Here is an 18,580-nt window from a genome sequence, read left to right as displayed (position 1 = left end):
TTTATACGCTAGGAAGCTATCTTTAAAGGTACTGTTCAAAGATAGTAACAATGATGATTTTTCTTATGCATCGAATGTTTGTAAAAGGAAAAGCTGTTTTATGCTGCCAATACCTAATATAGTTGAGTGTTTTTTACGCTCCTGTGAATATGACTTCTACTCCTATTATAAGGAAGGAAAGCATAAAGGTATATTTGTTAATTTAAATCAAGGGCAAAGACGATGCCTTAATAATCTTTGTAATGATCATGAAATTGTATTTAAACTGGCAGACAAAGGTGGAGGGGTTGTTGCCATGGATACCGGCATGTATACTGAATTAATGTCTAATATGCTTAATAATGAAATGGCATATAGATTAATGGACAAATCTGATGTAGACTCCATGATAAGATATGTTTATGACACTTTATATGATATGCTCATGTCAAGATGCATTAGCAAGTCTTTGTATGATTTTCTAATAATAGATTCCCCACTTATCCCCTTGATAAAAGGGCTTCCCAAAATGCATAAAGGAGAAGATCCTCCTCCATTGCGGCCCATAGTCTCTGGGAAACATTGGGTAACTGAAAATGCGTCTATCTACATACAATCTAAATTAGGCCCCCTAGTTAACTCCATTCCTTCTATTTTAAAAGATACCTATGGGTTATTGAAGGATCTACAACAAGACAGTGTTAGTAACAACTTACATAGCGGAACTTTAATGGTAACATTAGATATTAAGAACTTGTTTACCAGTATACCTAATGAGTTTGGCCTTGATGCCATAAGGGAATATTTGCATTTTTGCAACACCATGGACACCAATGACCAAATGGTCATTTGTACTTTATTGGATATGGTCTTGAATAACAACATCTTTTTGTTTAAAGACCAGATCTATACGCAGACATGGGGAGTAGCAATGGGCACTCCCTGTGCCAATGCGTATGCAAATCTGACTGTATACCAATGGGAAAAGGAGTTTATTTTCAACAATCCAAGGTTCAAGAATGTCATTCTATACAAGCGTTTTGTTGATGATATTCTGTTATTTTGGAATGGGGGCGTAGATTCTTTGCATGAATTTGTTACTTACATGGAGTCTACTACTTCCTTTTTGAGGTTTACTTATGAATATTCTATGTCTAGTGTGAACTACTTGGACATTACCATCATGAAGGACATTGACAATCAGATTGTTACTTCTTATATCGTAAGTCATGCTGGAAAAATGGCATTTTGCATTTTGACAGCATGCACCCCCGCTATATTTTTCGGAATGTAGTGAAAGGCCAGATGAACAGAATATCTAGGCTTTGTAGCTCTCAGGATGATATGTTGAGGCTAGTGAGTTTTCAGAAAAACTGTTTTGTGAGTAGGGGTTATCCAGTAGTTTTAATAGATGACTTAACAACAGTAGCTTTAGAAACTCCTGTTTGCAGGAAGAAAGGCTACTATAATTATAACATTGAAAGAAATAAGACTCAGTTACCATTCAGTATAAAATATACTAATGATATAGATCATATTATAGAGATCATACAGAAAAATTGGAAGATTTTATTGCTTGATCCTGTAACATCGCAGTTAGTGGGAAATAAACCAATTTTTAGGTTCACTAACAGTTTAAATCTCAAGAGGCTATTATGCAAGGAAAAGATAGACTCCAGAAAGTTAGATATTAGAGCTATCTATAAGAAAGGTACCTATCCCTGTAAGAAATGTAGTATATGTAAATATCTATCTACTGCACAAGTGTTTAATGTTCCGGGCATAAATACTGTTTTCAGTCCGATGTTTTATGCTACATGTGAAACTAGGAATATCATCTATCTAGCTACATGTGACTTGTGTACAGCCTATTTATGTGGGCATGACTAAACGAAGATTCAGGGATCGTGTTTATAATCACGTGTACGATATCAGAAAGGGTAATGTCACCAATGTTTTGGCTAAACACTGCCAAACATTTCCACAACATGCATTTAAATTCAGGGTAATTCAAATAGTAAATATTAATAAGAGAGAAAAAGATCCTATTGGTACTCTTGAATTATGTGAATTAAAGTGGATTTTGAATTTAAGAGCCCATGTAGAACCGGGTCTTAATTCTATTGTTAATATTAGACCGGCTCTCTTAGGACAACTTTAGACAATTAATGTAATGGTTTCATATCATTGCATATATGTATGTGTTAATATTAACATTATTAGAACTTAATGGTGAATATATACCTATGAAATAAGTTAAATAAATAAATAAATAATTTAATATACATATAGATTTGATAGTGGCACCATTGCTATTAATTTTGTTTAGTTATATATTTTCATCTTTATATATTTATATACGTATATTTACTCATTCGGATTTACTTGTAGTTAGTGTTAACATTGTTTGTGCTTGTGTTTGAATTTCTGCATTGATGCTTATGCCATTATGTTTGTGGAGTCACTATACTATGCATAAAATATAGCCTCTTTTGTATGACAGGAAAGTAGAATAAAAAAGTGCAATAATAATAATTATTATTATTATTATCAAATTGATAGGCATATTTGTGGAAAGTAAGCTGTTTTTGAAATATACAGCTTATTCTATTTTAATTTGTTTTTCTCTGTATAGGAGAAAGTTTTTATGGCATGAAATGTCATTCCCCTTTTAAATGACTAAAAGCATATATATTAATTGATACTTTAATGGAATAATTGGTGATGCCTTTTGTATATAAATGCAGATTTTAGATTGTTTAATTGTAACCTGATGGTGTGTGAAAGCACTTGTTCTTCCTACTAAACTGTGGATTTTTACATCGTGGTGGTTCCTTGCAGTATTTTTTTCCTATAGGTGCCCATAGACTGCATTAGTAAAGGATTTTGCAGCTTGGGCAGTGTTATCCTTTAGCATGGGGGCTTTGAAACTTTCCACCTCGGTCTTAAGTAATGTGAAGTTTGCTTTTGAAAAGTTTTTCACTGTGGATGTTCTTCATCTCACATTGCTGCAGTCCTTACACTTGGGTAGTCCGCTGTCCTCGGTCGGCCCGAATATCAAAGTATAAGGCTGACGTCGGTCAAGGCGCATTTGACTGACATCAGGACGTCAGGGTACAAATGCGCATGACCGACGTCATATCCTCAGTCATTTTTGCCGCATGGTCCGATGCAGAAGCAGCATTGCAAGTGCCGGTTGGCGTTCTGAGATTTTTCGATTTCGAAGTTTCAGACCGAGTTCAAAGTTGGCTAAGTACCCGTTGGGAATATTTTAGTTTTTCTTGCCTCAGTGATTTACGGATGTCAGAAAAGTCAATAATTGCATTTCTTGTGGGAAACAGATACCGCATAGAGATTATCATACTTTGTGTATTCCTTGCTTAGGGCCTGAGCACAACGTTGTTGGCTGTCGCTCTTGTGCTAGATTCAATAAACGCACTATAAGAGAAGGTTGGATTGTGCCAGGTTAGTCTTTGGGAAGCGGTGCATTATAAAATGCCGCCGGATGCTCCGGCCGCTTCTTCAAGAAGTGCAAGGACAAGGCAGTTAAGCCTAGGCTAGAAGAACCGTCTGTACCGGACACCGGTTCTTTAGAGGTGTCGGTGGAGGTTTCTTTGTGTTCCCAGGGTGAGACTTTATTATTGCAAGATGTGGCCTCTCAGGAGGCAGGTCAGGCTGAGGGGCTTCTCAGGTTACTATACTCCCCTCCTTCCTAGGGTGGCTAGGCCCTCTCCTTCTGTTTCAAAGGCTTCTCCCAGGGGCAGGCCAGGTTCAGTTTCAGTTGGTGTCACCCCTAGTTCTTCTGGAACTGTGCCCAAGAAGCATATGCTTAAAATGGCAGAAGATTTGATTACTTTGATTAGGGTTCTATGCCCCTCCTGATAAGAGACCTAGGTGGAGCCTGAGCTAGGGAGTTTTGAGCAGGCTTCAGATGTTTCAGAGTCTTGGCTGAAGACTTGCAGGAGTACTCTCCTTATTCTGATTCTGATGTGGATGATTCTACTCCTTCTGCTTCTCCTCCTGAGGATTTTTTCTTTTCAGAAACTCTTCATTCCATGAGGGAGCATTTTAAGTGGGAAGGTCAGGACTTCTCTGATTCCAGGAAAAGGCTTAGGGAATTTTCTTTTACCCCAGCATAGGCCTTTGGCTATACCTCCTGTTTTGGATGTAGTGGAAGATGTTTTACTGAGGCTTCCCTTAATCCTGATTCTTTGCCTCCTGCTCCTGTTAAACCGGATAGGTATTACAGGGTGCCTGAAGCTCATAAGTTTCTTTTAAGAGTCCTAGGCAGACCCAGAAACTGTTAGCCAGGGGCCTAAAGGTGTTAAGGCTTCTGTTGTAAAGAATCCTGTTCCTGCAGACAAAGAAGCCAGGGCCTTGGATAGATGGGGAAAGAAAGTTTATACTTCTTCCACTCTTGCTATGAGGGCTTTGAATTGCCAGTTTCACATGTTGAAATACCAAAACTATCTCCTTTCACAATTGAAGGCTAAGGTTGATGCTCTGGCAGAAGGTATTGATTGTAAAGAGTTGCAAGATTTAGTACATGTTTCTGAACAGGTGGGTAAGCATTCTTTGCAATGTGGTTTTGATGCTGTACAGGCCTCGTCTAGGGTGGCTGCCACTGGGTCAGTTCTTCGCAGGCACGCCTGGCTGAGGATCAGAATTTGTCTGACCATGTTAAAACAAGGATTTTAGATGCTCCTTTGCAATCTGGACGTGTTGTTTGGTTCTCCTGTTGAGGCAGTTTTAAAGAAAATGGAAGACAAGGCTAAGTCTATGCAGACTGTTAAAGATTTTTGCAGGTCCAGCCTCCAAAGTTTAGTAGAAATTGGCCTACTAAGGGGTGGACGATCCTTCTTATGATTCCCAGTCTAGGGGTAGATCTAGACGCGTGGTAGGGGCAGAGCTCAGGGCTCTTTCAGGCCTAGAACAGGAGTTCTCCTGCACAGTCTTCGGTGAGGGCAGGGGTCAGTCCTTCGTAAACAGACCCAATGACCTACCTTTTCAGCTGCCAGAGCCTTCTCTGTCTGGCAGCACCTTTGGGAGGAAGGTTGGCACTTTTCAAAGAAAATTGGAGTTTAATTACCCAAGACAGATGGGTATTGGATATCATACAACACGGCTACAGGTTTTATTTCCATACCTTGCCTCCTTTCAAAGGCATGCCAGACGTTCCTCCTCAACAAAGAATAGAGGCTCACAAGCAAGTTTCTCTGTTGCTCCAAATAGGGGCCATACAGCCGGTCCCTATGCCAGAAGTGGGCTTAGGATTTTATTCTCGCCTGTTCCTAGTACCAAAGAAGGGGAACACGTGGAGACCAATTTTGGATTTATCTATCCTCAACACTTATCTGGACTTTCCCAAGTTCAAAATGTTGACGTTGCAGCAGCTTTTACCTCTGCTGGGCAAAGATCATTGGATGGTAACTTTGGATCTCAAGGAGGCTTACCTTCATGTTCCTATCAGACTAAGTTGCAGGAAGTATCTGCGATTTTGAGGTGGGACTTCTCACTATCAGTTCTCTGCATTGCCCTTTGGCTTATCTACTGCGCCCAGAGTGTTCACGAAAGTTCTGGCTCCAGTGATAGCTTTCTTCAGGCTAAAAGGAATACAGATCTATCCTTATTTGGACAACTGCCTGATTCTGGCTCAAGGAAGGGAAGAGCTTCTTCATCATTTGGAATATGTGATAGCAGTGCTAAGATGCCTGGGGTATTCTGTGAACGAAATAAAGTCCAGTCTAGTACCCTCTCAGGACATGTGCTTTCTGGGTGTGAGACTGAATACAGCATCCCAGATGGCCTTTTTAACCCCGGACAAACAAAAGAGTCTATCCCTTTACTTCCATCAACTATCTCATCAGTCCGGGCTGACTGCAAGGACAGTCCTTCAAGCCTTCATGGCATCTTGTATTCTGGTGCTTCCCAATGCCAAACTGCATATGAGGAAGGTACAATGGTATCTCAAAAATGTATGGACACAGCACTGCCAGGATCTGGACACTGTCATTCAAATAATACCTTGCATTCAAAAGGAATTTTTGTGGTGGGCTCAGGAATGTCACCTAAACAAGGGACTCTCTGTGACCCGGCCAGAGGCGAGTCAGATTTTAACGACAGATGCCTCAGACAAAGCTTGGGGAGCTCATCTAAATGGAAAGTGGATACAAGACAAGTGGCCTGCCAGACTACAACATCTACATATCAACATGAAGGAGATGTTAGCAGTCCAGTTTGCATTAATAGCTTTCAAGGAATTACTTCTTCCAGGGCAGGTGTTGATTCTAACAGACAACACAACTGTCATGTGGTACATCAACAAGCAAGGGGAACGCATTCTTATCCTCTATGCAGGCAAGCAATGATTTTGTGGGAGACTGCTCTCAGTTTACAGCTCAATCTTCAGGCAAGGTTTCTGCCAGGAGCACAGAACTCCTTAGCAGATGTGTTGAGCAGGCAATTATGGATCCCCACGAGTGGAAATTGGATCCTCATGTATTTCAGAAATTGACAGTGTCATGGGGAACTCCAGACATAGATCTGTTCGCTTCTCCACTAAACCATCAGCTGCCAAAGTTTTGCACAAAAAGGTTTCATCTCACAGCTTGGAGAGTGGATGCTCTTTCTTTCAATTGGAGCAATCTTCATGTGTATGCCTTTCCTCCTCTGCCTCTCCTCCCAAAGGTACTTCTAAAGGTCAGACAGGACAAGCCAAGGATGATTTTAATAGCTCCAGATTGGCCTCGACAGCACTGGTACCCATTACTGAGAAGTCTGGTACGGAAGCCTCCATGGCCTTTGCCTTGAATTCCACACCTGTTGTCACAGGAGAACAGCCATTTGCTCAATGTCAAGCTTCACTCTCTGCACCTAACAGCCTGGCATATTCTGTTTTGAACCATAGTGGGCCTCCACTTCCTCAGCAAGTTTTGAATGTTATTTTGGAAGCTAGAAGGCCTAGTACAAGGAAAGTGTACGCAGACAAATGGAAGAGATTTTTATTTTGGAGTGCAGCAAAATATTTTGATGTTTCTGAGCCTAATTTGTGTGTGGCTCTTCAATATCTTACTGAGTTACTAGACAAAGGTTTGTCTTTCTCTTCTATTAAAGTTCATGCTGCAGCAATTTCGGCTCACTATGATTGCGACCTACCATTGTTTTCTCATCCTTTGTTCAAGCAATTTCTTAGAGGGGCAAAGAATATAAGACCCCCACGAAGAGCTCCTACTCCTGCTTGGGATCTCAATTTTGTGTTGGAGAAACTCACTCTACAACCTTTTGAGCCTGCAGCTACTTCTGAGTTGAAATATTTGTCATGGAAGACTGCTTTTTTGTTGGCCATTACCTCTGCTAGAAGGGTTTCTGAATTGCAGGCCCTTATGGCGGTTGAGCCTTTCTTGATTTTCCATAAGGATAGGGTATCATTACGTACTAATCCTTCCTTTATGCCTAAGGTGGTTTCTAGTGTGGCTTTAAACCAAACTATTCATTTGCCTACTTTTTATGCAAATCCCCAAAATAAAGGGGAAAAGATTTTGCACACTTTAGATGTACACAGGCAGTTGCGTTATTATTTGGACAGAACTAAAGGGTTCAGGCAGTCTCAGCAGTTGTTTGTTTCTTTTGCTTTGAGTTCTCAGGGCAAGCCTATGTCAAAGCAAACTATTTCTAAGTGGATTGGGTTTTGCATTGCTTTCTGTTATTCCCATCATGGCAAGGAGATTCCAGCTGGGATTAGGCCTCATTCCACTAGGGCTACTGCCACTTCAACAGCTTTTGAGGGAGTGGCAACCAAGGATATTTTGGAGGCAGCTACTTGGAGTTCAGTGCATACTTTCTCTAGGCATTATCACCTGCCACTTTACTCTAAATCCAGGGCTGGTTTTGCCACTGCTGTTTTGCAGGGCATTTTGGCAGCACCTGCTTCCTTAGTTAGCCATCCTCCCTTACCTCTGCTTTGGGATTCTACCCAAGTGTAAGGACTGCAGCAATGTGAGATGAAGAACATAGTACAGTTTTGTACCTACCATAAATGTAGATGTTCAAGATCCACATTGCTGCAGTCCAATTTACCCCTCCTCCTTCCCTCTGTGGTTAGAGGTGGTTGTGTGGGTTGGGTTGTAAATATTGTGTATATTGTATATTTTGTACATATAATTAGTGCAAGGGTGGTTGGTTGGTTGTTTGCTGTCTTTTGGTTTTGACCTTTATTTTTAGGGTCTTCTGACATCTGGGGCAGAAAAGACTGAGGATATGACGTCGGTCATGCGCATTTGTACCCTGACGTCCTGATGTCAGTCAAATGCGCCTTGACCGACGTCAGCCTTATACTTTGATATTCGGGCCGACCGAGGACAGCGGACTACCCAAGTGTAAGGACTGCAGCAATGTGGATCTTCGAACATCTACATTTATGGTAGGTACAAAACTGTACTTTTCTTTGACTGGGGGGTGGGGGCGGAATGTGGATATCCAGAGTGATTAGTTTATGGTCAGATCTTACCAGCAAGGGGTTGACCTCCGGTGTAGAACGTTGGTCACCCATGTTGGTGATGACCAGGTCCAATATGTTGTCACCTCTGTTGGAAGTGTTGGCCAGTTAATCCAAGGCGTTTGAATTTATAAATTCTAGGAAATGTTGGGCAAGGGTGTTAGTACTTGAGTAGTTCTCCCAGGTAATGTTTGGGTAATTGAAATCACTCAATATCAGGGTGTTTGGTAGGACCTTTATTTTTCCCAATGTTTCCAGAAATGCGGAATGGGGGTCCTGGGACATGGTGGGTGAGCTGTAGCAAGCTACAATTTGAATTGCAGTTTTGCCCGATGTTAGTTGCACGTGGATGATTTCTGAAGCATTGTGCTGTGCCACTAACCTGGAGGTGTGGGTATCCTTGATGAATATGGATACGGCCCCGCCTTTTGTATTTCTTTCCAGGTTTTGTGGCCCAAATGTATGGTATGAGTTGTAGCCTGGTAGTGCTGAGGTGCTCTCTGGAGCCTTAAACCAGGTTTCTGTTACTGCACATATATCGATTTTCTCCATATTGAGGAGTGCCTCGAGTGCGTGCATTTTGAGGTTTAGACTTCTGGCATTGAGTAGCATTACCCTCAGTTTTTTGTTACTTGTGCTATTTACAGTGGTGGGTTTGTCTTTTGAGCCTTGCCTAAAAAAGGCATTATGGGGGGTGGCAAGAGCTATGGCCAGTATTTGAAAGTCTAAGGGTGACAGGTGCAAGCTGTCTCTAGCGAAGCAGCTTGGCTTGTCGAGCATGTCATCCCAGGCTGACAGACACTGTATCCCCTTTGAATAACACCAGAAGCTTAGCCAGTTGTTGAAATTGATCATTTTTTCTTTATACCGTGGTATAATTCTCGGTGAGGGCAGGATGCTACTCAGGTCAGGGTCATACCGGCCTGGGCAATGTGATCAGAGAGCTCTTCCATATCTCTCTTCATGTAGTCCAGGGAGATATGGCTCAGGTCATTCACACCAACATGGACAATGACAGAGTCGTATTTGTACTTGTTCTGGAGTGACCTGAGTGCTTGTGTTATGTGGCGGATCCTGGCACCCGACAGGCAGCCAACAGTAACCTTCTCCTTGTTCAGCCTAGTGAGTGGGACGTCAGTGTGCCTGACTATAGAGTCACCTATTATACTAGTGTGTTGGGTATGTTGTTTTGCCTTAAGAACTGTGATTGCATGGCACACTCGTTATGTGAAGTATGTGTTTCATGGTTTGTGTTGGGGGGGGGGGTGGAGGTTGCTTGGATGTCTGCTTTGGAGGTCTCTCTTGCTTTTGTAGATTTTTATTTAGAGCCTCCGAGTATGTTTTTGTGCATTTATGTGCGTTTTTTGCCGGTGCTGGTTTCATAGGTCTATGTGAGACTGGTGGTGTGATGCAAGTAATTCCCTTCTCCTCTTGACTGTCTGGACCAGTCTTGGGTTGAGAGAGCTTAGCCTCCAGTTTGGCTGTATAATTGCATCTATTGCATGTATTAGTGTTTGGTGGTAGGAGGAGAGGGTTGTCTTTGTACATGAGGCAGTTGTAACATTGCCACAAAATGCCCAGATTCACCAGTTGGACTGGAAAGTACAACTGAAACTGCCCTTTGGACATGCCTGGCTAGGTGCAGTAAACTGTTTTACTGATTGGCTGGTAAAGTCGAATAGAGAGCCTTGTCCTCTACAGAATAGGGGGATCTAGTGCTAAGGTTTATTTGTGCTTGCTATGAGTTTTGAGCAAGTGCCGGGCTGAGAAGTGAATGGTTTGAGTGCTTAAGTTAAAAGTTTGTCTAGTTCCAAGGGAAAAATTGAAGAGTAGACTTTGTGGAGCTGGGAATAGTTATACCCTAGCTAACCACAGCTGCCTGGTGCGCAAAACTGCGCTAATGCAGGTTTTATAGCAGGGAAATGAAAGAGAGAGAAATTAGCCCAAAATGGCCAATAAACTACTAATTTCTGGGCTGAAACCACTCCTGCGGGGACAGATAGGCTGTTCAAAGCTCCCCTCTCTCAGGAACACAGAAACTTGTAACACAGCCCTGAATTCAACACTAACCTGAAAACTGGACGATACTAGCTTAGAAAGGCGGGAAAACGAGTATATTTTTTGTTTTTTTCTGAAAATAAAGCAGATACAATAAAAAAAAACACTTTAAATGCACAGAAATGGCTATCACACTTGAGTGTGTAGCCTACAACAGTTAAACAGGTAATTTAAACACAAAAATGACTTTGTTAAAGTGCAGGCAGTAAAATAAGTACAATATGTAGCAGAAGCTTTTTAAATCACAGAAACTCTAAAAAAAAAATCGGCCTTTTAGGCAGAGTTAGCTAAAGGCAGCAAGAAAATGCAGAAAATTATACTTAATCACTCCAAAGTCTCTCTGCTGCTGTAGAACTCTGCAGGGCACCAGGCAGGAGCTTACTGAGCTGTATCCCCATGTAAGGGATGTTTGAATGTCTTACTCGTATTAATATATTTGCAAAACACACATTGACCACTTATATAGGTGCCTTTTTTAACTGTCTTCATATGTAAACAAGTTTGTGGTTCTTTCTAACACAGGAGCTCTTTCAGATTGGCACTACATTTACATCCAAACTTGGGATGTGATGAAATAACACTCCTCAGCTGTTGAATATCTGTAAGGATGTTCCAGTGTCTGCTTATAATCTCTTTAACTGCCTTAGTATTTTTATTAAAAGTTAAAAGACACCTAGGCTCTTTACTGTTCTTGTTTTTATTACTCCCACCATTATACTCACAAGAAAATAGTGGCTTTGCTATGTGTGACGTACTTGCTTGGTCTCTACACACACACACACACACACACACACACTGTCTTATGCTGAGGCACTTAAAAGAAACATTTTCAAATCTCTAAGACCTTCAAAGCTCAAATCTCTAAGACCTTCAAAGCTGCCTAACAACAACACTGCTGTTCAGCAATCACTACAACACTTCAAAAGAAATGCCATTACTCTTGTCATTAGGGACTGCAATGTGCAGCACACAGATGCCCCACTCACCAGGTTAGACAAGGAGAAGATCACAGTTAGTTGTCTATCTGAAGCCAGGGTTCACAGTATTATGCATGCAATCAAATCACTGCACCCCAGGTAAAAATATAGTTCTATCATAGTCCATGTGGATGTAAATGACCTGAAATGTACCTCACTGGGATATTTGAAAAGACGTAATGGAACTCTCAGAATGTGTGTCACAGACAGGTATGAGCCTTGCTTTGTGCAGCATTCTATCTTCACCAAGGATAATGCCACAGTATGAACATAAAATGATTGATTTTAATAATTTGCTTAGTTTCTTCTGTCACTCCAGGAGGATCTAATATATGTCAGCATGGGGAATACATGAGCCACAGATCACATTCTTTGCCAAGCATGGGCTGCACCTGTCCCCCTAGGCTTTTATATCTTAGCTAAAACTTTACCCAACCCCTTAGACCCTTTTTAGGCAATGCCAAAAAAACAAAACTACTGAATTAGTGAAAAAGTCTCCAAGCAACCTGGAGGTATTACTGCTCAGTGCTAGAAACCTAAACAAAAGAAAAATAAAACCTTTCAAGCCCTCCTCACTGTGCAGAATGTAATCATCTGTGCCATGACCAAGACTTGGTTTAAGATCATAGAAAGTACTACAGCAGTGCAAGGCTGCAGTGCCATCCACATATTTAGACCCACAACAGCACAGACTAGGGCCAAAGGTAGATGCGTCTCGATCTATGTTAGCAACAAACATACCTTCAGGTTGGTTAAACAGGAATAATACCAACCACTTACAAGTCCCCATATATTAAGTCCCTCACCGTATCATGGCTAGCAACAAGTCACCAGCTATGCCCCTGAAGTCTCATGACTCTTACCTAAACCTGCTAGAAGCACTGACCATCTTCATGGGTGACTACTGCCCCTCTATAGACTGAGAAACTTAAACTGCCTCAAACTCACAGGCACAATGTTTCTGGGACTTTCTTAACACAAACACCCTGGAACAGATAGTGCATACTCCAACCAGATGGTCACACATACTGGATTTAGTACTCACCAACATGGGAGAGTGTGTTGTCCTCCCTCGGTCATGTCCTCGTAGTGAGGTTGGATCACAAAGCTGTTTCCTTTGAAGTAAAAACTCAACACAGAAAACTCCAGCAAGAACGGTAACAGCTATTCTAAGGAAAACTACATCCTATTAAGTGATAATTTGTTAAAATGCAAGGTTCTGCCTAACCCCAGACCATAGCTACCTATGCAGAATTATTTACAGAGCCCCTATACAAATGTGAATGGCTGCATAGTCATACCTACCAGAGGTAAACTCAAAACATACACTAAAAACAAACCCCACTGGTGAAATCCTCACCTGAACAGGTACATAAAAGAAAAAACTCATGGCCAAAATCAAGAAGAGCGACTCCCTTAAAAACAAGTGCTCTCTTATACAACTAAACAAGAAACTAAGATGTATAATTAAGTCCAGCAAGGCCAGCTACAATGTTAGGATAGTGTCATAGGCTATGGACAGTCACAATGCCTTCTTCAACCATGTCCAGAACCTTAAAGATAACACACAGCAGTGTGCTGAACTGGAGGTAAATGCCACTTTTACTCATCAGGGTGACATAGCAATCTACTGGCTGATAAATTCAACTCAAACTTCATCTCCCACTACCCCCCCAGCTCCTCTGGGTGAAATCCCCTCCAACTTACTTCCCCAACTATTAACAGGGACTAGGTGTTGGCAGCACTTGCTAAAGCCAAGAACACTCCCTGTATGGGCTCTGATATCTTCCCCAGTTGCCTCCTGAGCAGTCTAAAACATGACATATAAAGACCACTTGAGGCAGCCTTTAACTACAGCCTTAAAACAGACTAGGTTCCAGGTGAATGAAGAACCACAACAGTCATTCCCCTCCACAATTGTAGACCATCAACCAACCCAGGAAACCACATACCCATCAATCTAATGAGCCTATTATGCAAGGCCATTGAATGAATTCTGGAAATGCACCAAGATATTGGCAACCTACAGACACTGGACCCCATCCCATTTTGTCCAGCGAAGGTCTTGCTCGTGTAACCTGGTAGACTTCTTTGAGAGGGTAAAATCAAAGTGAACACCACAAAGTACAATCCACCTCCAGGCGAGTGAGCAATCACAATTTATTAATTTAACAGGACTAAGCGCTTTCGCCAGCAATCTGGTTTCTTCAGAGTCAATTACCCATACAATTCTTTCATTTTAAATACTACACGTTTACATCTCATTGGTTGAAACTGGTACCACCCTTACATTAATTAATATAATTAAAATAACAATCACTAACATAACTACAATACTTTCCTGTTCCTAATACATATAGAATATTCTCTAATTGTGTACTTTGTGTGCAGTATGTTATATGCATGCTGTATATATACATGTAACCCTTAAAATCATTGTGTTAAAAATCACTTTATAAAAAACACTTTGTAAAAATTGTTATACAAAAACCAAAACATAATGTCATTATGTATCATTAATAAAGTTCTACATTATCTATCACATTCCAACATTTTAAAATTTAAAATCTCAAAAGTTTTAAAAGTTTAAAAATTTTTAAATTTGCTGGGACTTAAGCTTCAAAATTGGTTTGAGTGAAACATAATCATTTAACCCAGGAGGTCTGCATGAGTCTAATCTAATCTGCCATTCTGTTTCTAGCGCACCCACCTTGTTGACTATGTCACCACCATTACCATAATCCATAACCCGTCCAATAACAAAAAATGTAAATCTATTAAAATCCTTACAACTAGTGCTGTGCAAATAAAGTGCGTTGTGTGTGTCTTTCTTCTTGATCGATCTGTTGTGTTCTGCCACCCTGTCTCTCAACCTTCTTATTGTCTTTCGTAATATGCTACAGGATGTACATGATGCCAAATATACTATGTTCTTGGTACAGCAATTACAATGCCCAGGGCAAATGGTGTATTTATATCCACTCACACATACATATGTGCTCTCATTGATCTAACATCTACAAAACCACACTTTTTCATAAGTGATTTATACGTCTTCCTTTTCTTCTTTTCCAAAATACCCTTTAAATTCTCTCCTCTACTATACACAAATCTTGGTTCAGTACCCAAAATAATTTTAATTTCCTCACTCAAAGAACAGTTCCAAATGTTTTTCACTATGCCTACTACTTCAGTCATTCTGTGGTTGTATTTCAATACTAATCTTGGGCCATCGTTTCTCTCCATGTTTCCATTTTGCTTTGCTACCAATGATGAAGTTCCAATTTTTAGAATTGGTGTATAGTTACTGTTCCTTTCCCTAAATACATCCCTTCTAACACTTAAAAGTAGTTTAAGTGGATAACCTCGATCAAGAAACATACCAATTAATTTAAAAATCTCTGCCCTAAATTTGACATCATCACTTACCAGCCTAGATGTCCTCACCATTTGCCCTTATTATTCCTTTGTTGATGAAAGGTGACAGCTATTGAAGTGCAATAATGAGTTCGAGTAATTTTCTTTTCTATAAATGTTACTCTCAAATCCCATTTCTTTCTTACTAATTGTCAAATCTAAATAGTTGATCCTGTCAATATTCCACAAAAAAGTGAATTTTAAAAATTCTGTTGTTTCACCTAAAAATTCCACAAATTCTATAGCAATGCTCATCCCCCTTCCATAAAATCAATATGTCATCCAAAAATCTGTTATAAAGTAATATTTTTTCTTTGTATTTTTCTGATGACAATATGTATGTTTTCTCCCATGTGAGTAACACTGCATTTGCAAAAACCGGCGCACCTTTCGCCATCGCCACACCTGACACCTGCTGGAAAAGTTCTCCCTCAAAGGAGATAAAATTATTCTTTAGAACCAATTCCATTGCACCAAGCAAAAAATTAGCATTGACACCTTCTACTAATCCACTTTCAACAATGGCTTTATAAAACATCTCCAACCCTTGCTCATGTGGAATCACAGAAAAAAGATTTACTACATCAATTGTAAGGAACCCAAAGTCGTCTTCTCTTTCACATGTTCTTAATCTATCAAGACAGTGCCATGAGTCTTTGATAATATGTTCTGCTGCACTGACTACAGGCTTAACTGAGTTGTCTATAAAGCCGCTAGAGCTTCTGTCTTAGACCCCTTGCTGATACAATAGGTCTAAACTGCAATTTCTCAGTGCCCTTGTGAACCTTTGAATTCCAAACAATGTGGTATTCTTGGGTGTTGCACATTTAAATACTCATATTCAACATTGTTGATGTTTCCCTGAAACAATGCATCATGTAAAAAAACATCTATTTTGTAGTATGCCCTGTTAATTTCATTTCTCGATACCCGTACATATGTCGTCATTATTTAAAATATATGAAATCTCTGAATGTAGTCGATCCTGGACATCACCACCATCCCACCTCCTTTGTCAGGTTTCATACATCTGTATTCACCTGATTTCTTAATGGAATCAATAGTTCTCTTTCCTGTTTTGAAAATTATCATCCACCAAAATACATTTGTTTAAACATTTCTAACCGTGCTTCACTAATCTTTCAAAGCTTATAACCTCAGGACTAAGGGGCATAAAACAACTCTTCCTTTTAAGTCTTTGACTTCACCCCCACCTTCATAATTCCACTATTTGTAATTTCTCTCAGGTAAACAACATTTTTAAATGCATTTGTCTAGCGAAAGTTTAATATCCATTAGTACCGGCAATGTCAATTTAAACATCAACAAAATTTATGCTGCCGCAAAAATAACTCAAATGTGTCATTTATTGACAAATCAGTGTAGTTATAGATGTGGTAACCTCTTTTCGTTAACTGATTTGCTCCCTATACACATATCTCATTGTTATTGCTGCTGAGGTAAGTCATGTAATTCATGTAAATCCATATTATCTATAAATGTGGTCTCATTTGTCTGATCAATCAATGCAGAAAATTCACCAACATTGTTATACACTTCTTGTTCATGGTTAATTACATCTTCATTGTTCAAATTTGTGAAAACATTGTTAGTCAAACTGGCATCATTTATATAGCATGTAACATTTTCATTTTCATTTTCTTCACCATCATTTGTACTTTCCACATTTGTGTCTAAAAATACATTGTTACACATTTCACCATCATTAAAACAACACACAACCTCATTTGTGTTAAATTCGTTTAACATATTGAAGCTCGCCCCAGCACTACCATCCAAATGAAAACTCAATACCTCCCTCTTCTGTTCATTCTCCCACCCCGAGAGTAAGTCCTCTCTTGTTCCCCCAATGCTGTATCTCGATTTCGTAGCCTCTCTGATCTCCGAGGGCCGTTTTCCACTTCTAAAAAATCGTCGTCGTCTCCCCTGGCCCCAGCGTTGTTGTCCATGTCAACAAAGTTATTCTGCTCATTGTCTCTGTCAACTCTAAAAGCATGTCGCCTAGCCCCAGGTGGATATGCACATTTATTCTTATAATCTAAGGTATCTCTATCCAATTTCTTTTTCTTATTCATTTTGTTTTTATTGACAAATGTTTCAACGCTCTTTATCACTCTTTCAAAGTCAATTCGATATTGCTCAAAAAGTAAATCAGCCGTAATACTCACATATGTAACCGATCTGACCTTTTAATTCCACTAGCTTTGTTTCATTATTGCATTATTATGTCCAACATATCCATCCCCGCTGATTAAACAGGGTAACCAGCACTATATAGGCCTTTGAGTTCTCGTCTACACCCATAGGCCTTTTCCAAATGCGAAGACCCATAGGAACCTGGTTTAAGTCTTTAGATTGTTGAAGAAACATACTGTCGAGTTGTACTGCACGATATTTGGTGCAAAGTTTTTCATATTGCTTTATCTGCTCCTTCAAGCAGATTGATGTTACCTTCTGCTGTTAAATTCAGCGTTGAATCATGGAGTACGATGCGGAACCCAGATGTAAGATCAAAACGCTGCTCTTGCGTCCTCCCATTCGGGACATCCGCCGTCATCACGTTAACCACACTCCGCCGTTGGGAGCCAGCAATGTTCGCATAAGAGTTCCCTTTCAGAGCTGACCGCGAGGAATTGAGTCAATAGGAATGCAAAGTGAACAGTTGTACCTGAGAGTCGACTGATCGCTCGCCCCGAAACATCATCTTTATTTTCGTATAAACTTTTTTATCAACACGGCCAGTTCTTGAGAATAGCTTCATCACTCAATGTACCCATTCAGTTGAAGGCAAATGTCCCAGTGGTAGTAGATCAAGAAACCAAAGCAAAAGCACCACAGGCAGATGTCGATAAAATCAGTGAACACCACAGTACAATCCAATCCTCTTAGTGAGCAATCACAATTTATTAATTTAACAGGACTAAGTGCTTTCAGCAATCTGGCTTCTTCAGAGTCAATTACCCATACAATTCTTTCATTTTAAATACTACACGTTTACATCTCATTGGTTGAAACTGGTACCACCCTTACATTAATTAATATAATTAAAATAACAATCACTAACATAACTACAATACTTTCCTGTTCCTAATACATATAGAATATTCTCTAATTGTGTACTTTATGCTTTATTTAGGACACACAATGACATTATGTTTTGGTTTTTGTATAACAATTTTTATAAAGTGTTTTTTATAAAGTGATTTTTAACACAATGATTTTAAGGGTTAGATGTATATATACAGCATGCATATAACATACTGCACACATAAAGTACACAATTAGAGAATATTCTATATGTATTAGGAACAGGAAAGTATTGTAGTTATGTTAGTGATTGTTATTTTAATTATATTAATTAATGTAAGGGTGGTACCAGTTTCAACCAATGAGATGTAAACGTGTAGTATTTAAAATGAAAGAATTGTATGGGTAATTGACTCTGAAGAAGCCAGATTGCTGGCGAAAGCGCTTAGTCCTGTTAAATTAATAAATTGTGATTGCTCACTCGCCTGGAGGTGGATTGTACTTTGTGGTGTTCACTTTGATTTTATCGGCATCTGCCCCTGTGGGTGTTTTTCCTTTGGTTTCCTGATCTACTATACCACTGGGACATTTTGCCTTCATTTGAGTG

The 18,580-nt window shown here is 39.9% G+C and overlaps 1 protein-coding gene across 1 annotated transcript in view; it reads left to right on the top strand.

Annotated features, from left to right (window-relative positions):
* The window catches only part of SCLT1 (sodium channel and clathrin linker 1), a 780,532-nt gene that overhangs the window by 613,246 nt on the left and 148,706 nt on the right, over positions 1-18,580 (top strand). The window lies entirely within an intron of this gene.

This window comes from Protopterus annectens, chromosome 3.part0, assembly GCF_019279795.1.
Source record: "Protopterus annectens isolate FY-2018-M chromosome 3.part0, PAN1.0, whole genome shotgun sequence".
NCBI lineage: Eukaryota > Metazoa > Chordata > Ceratodontiformes > Protopteridae > Protopterus > Protopterus annectens.
This window is presented reverse-complemented; position numbering and strand designations above follow the sequence as displayed.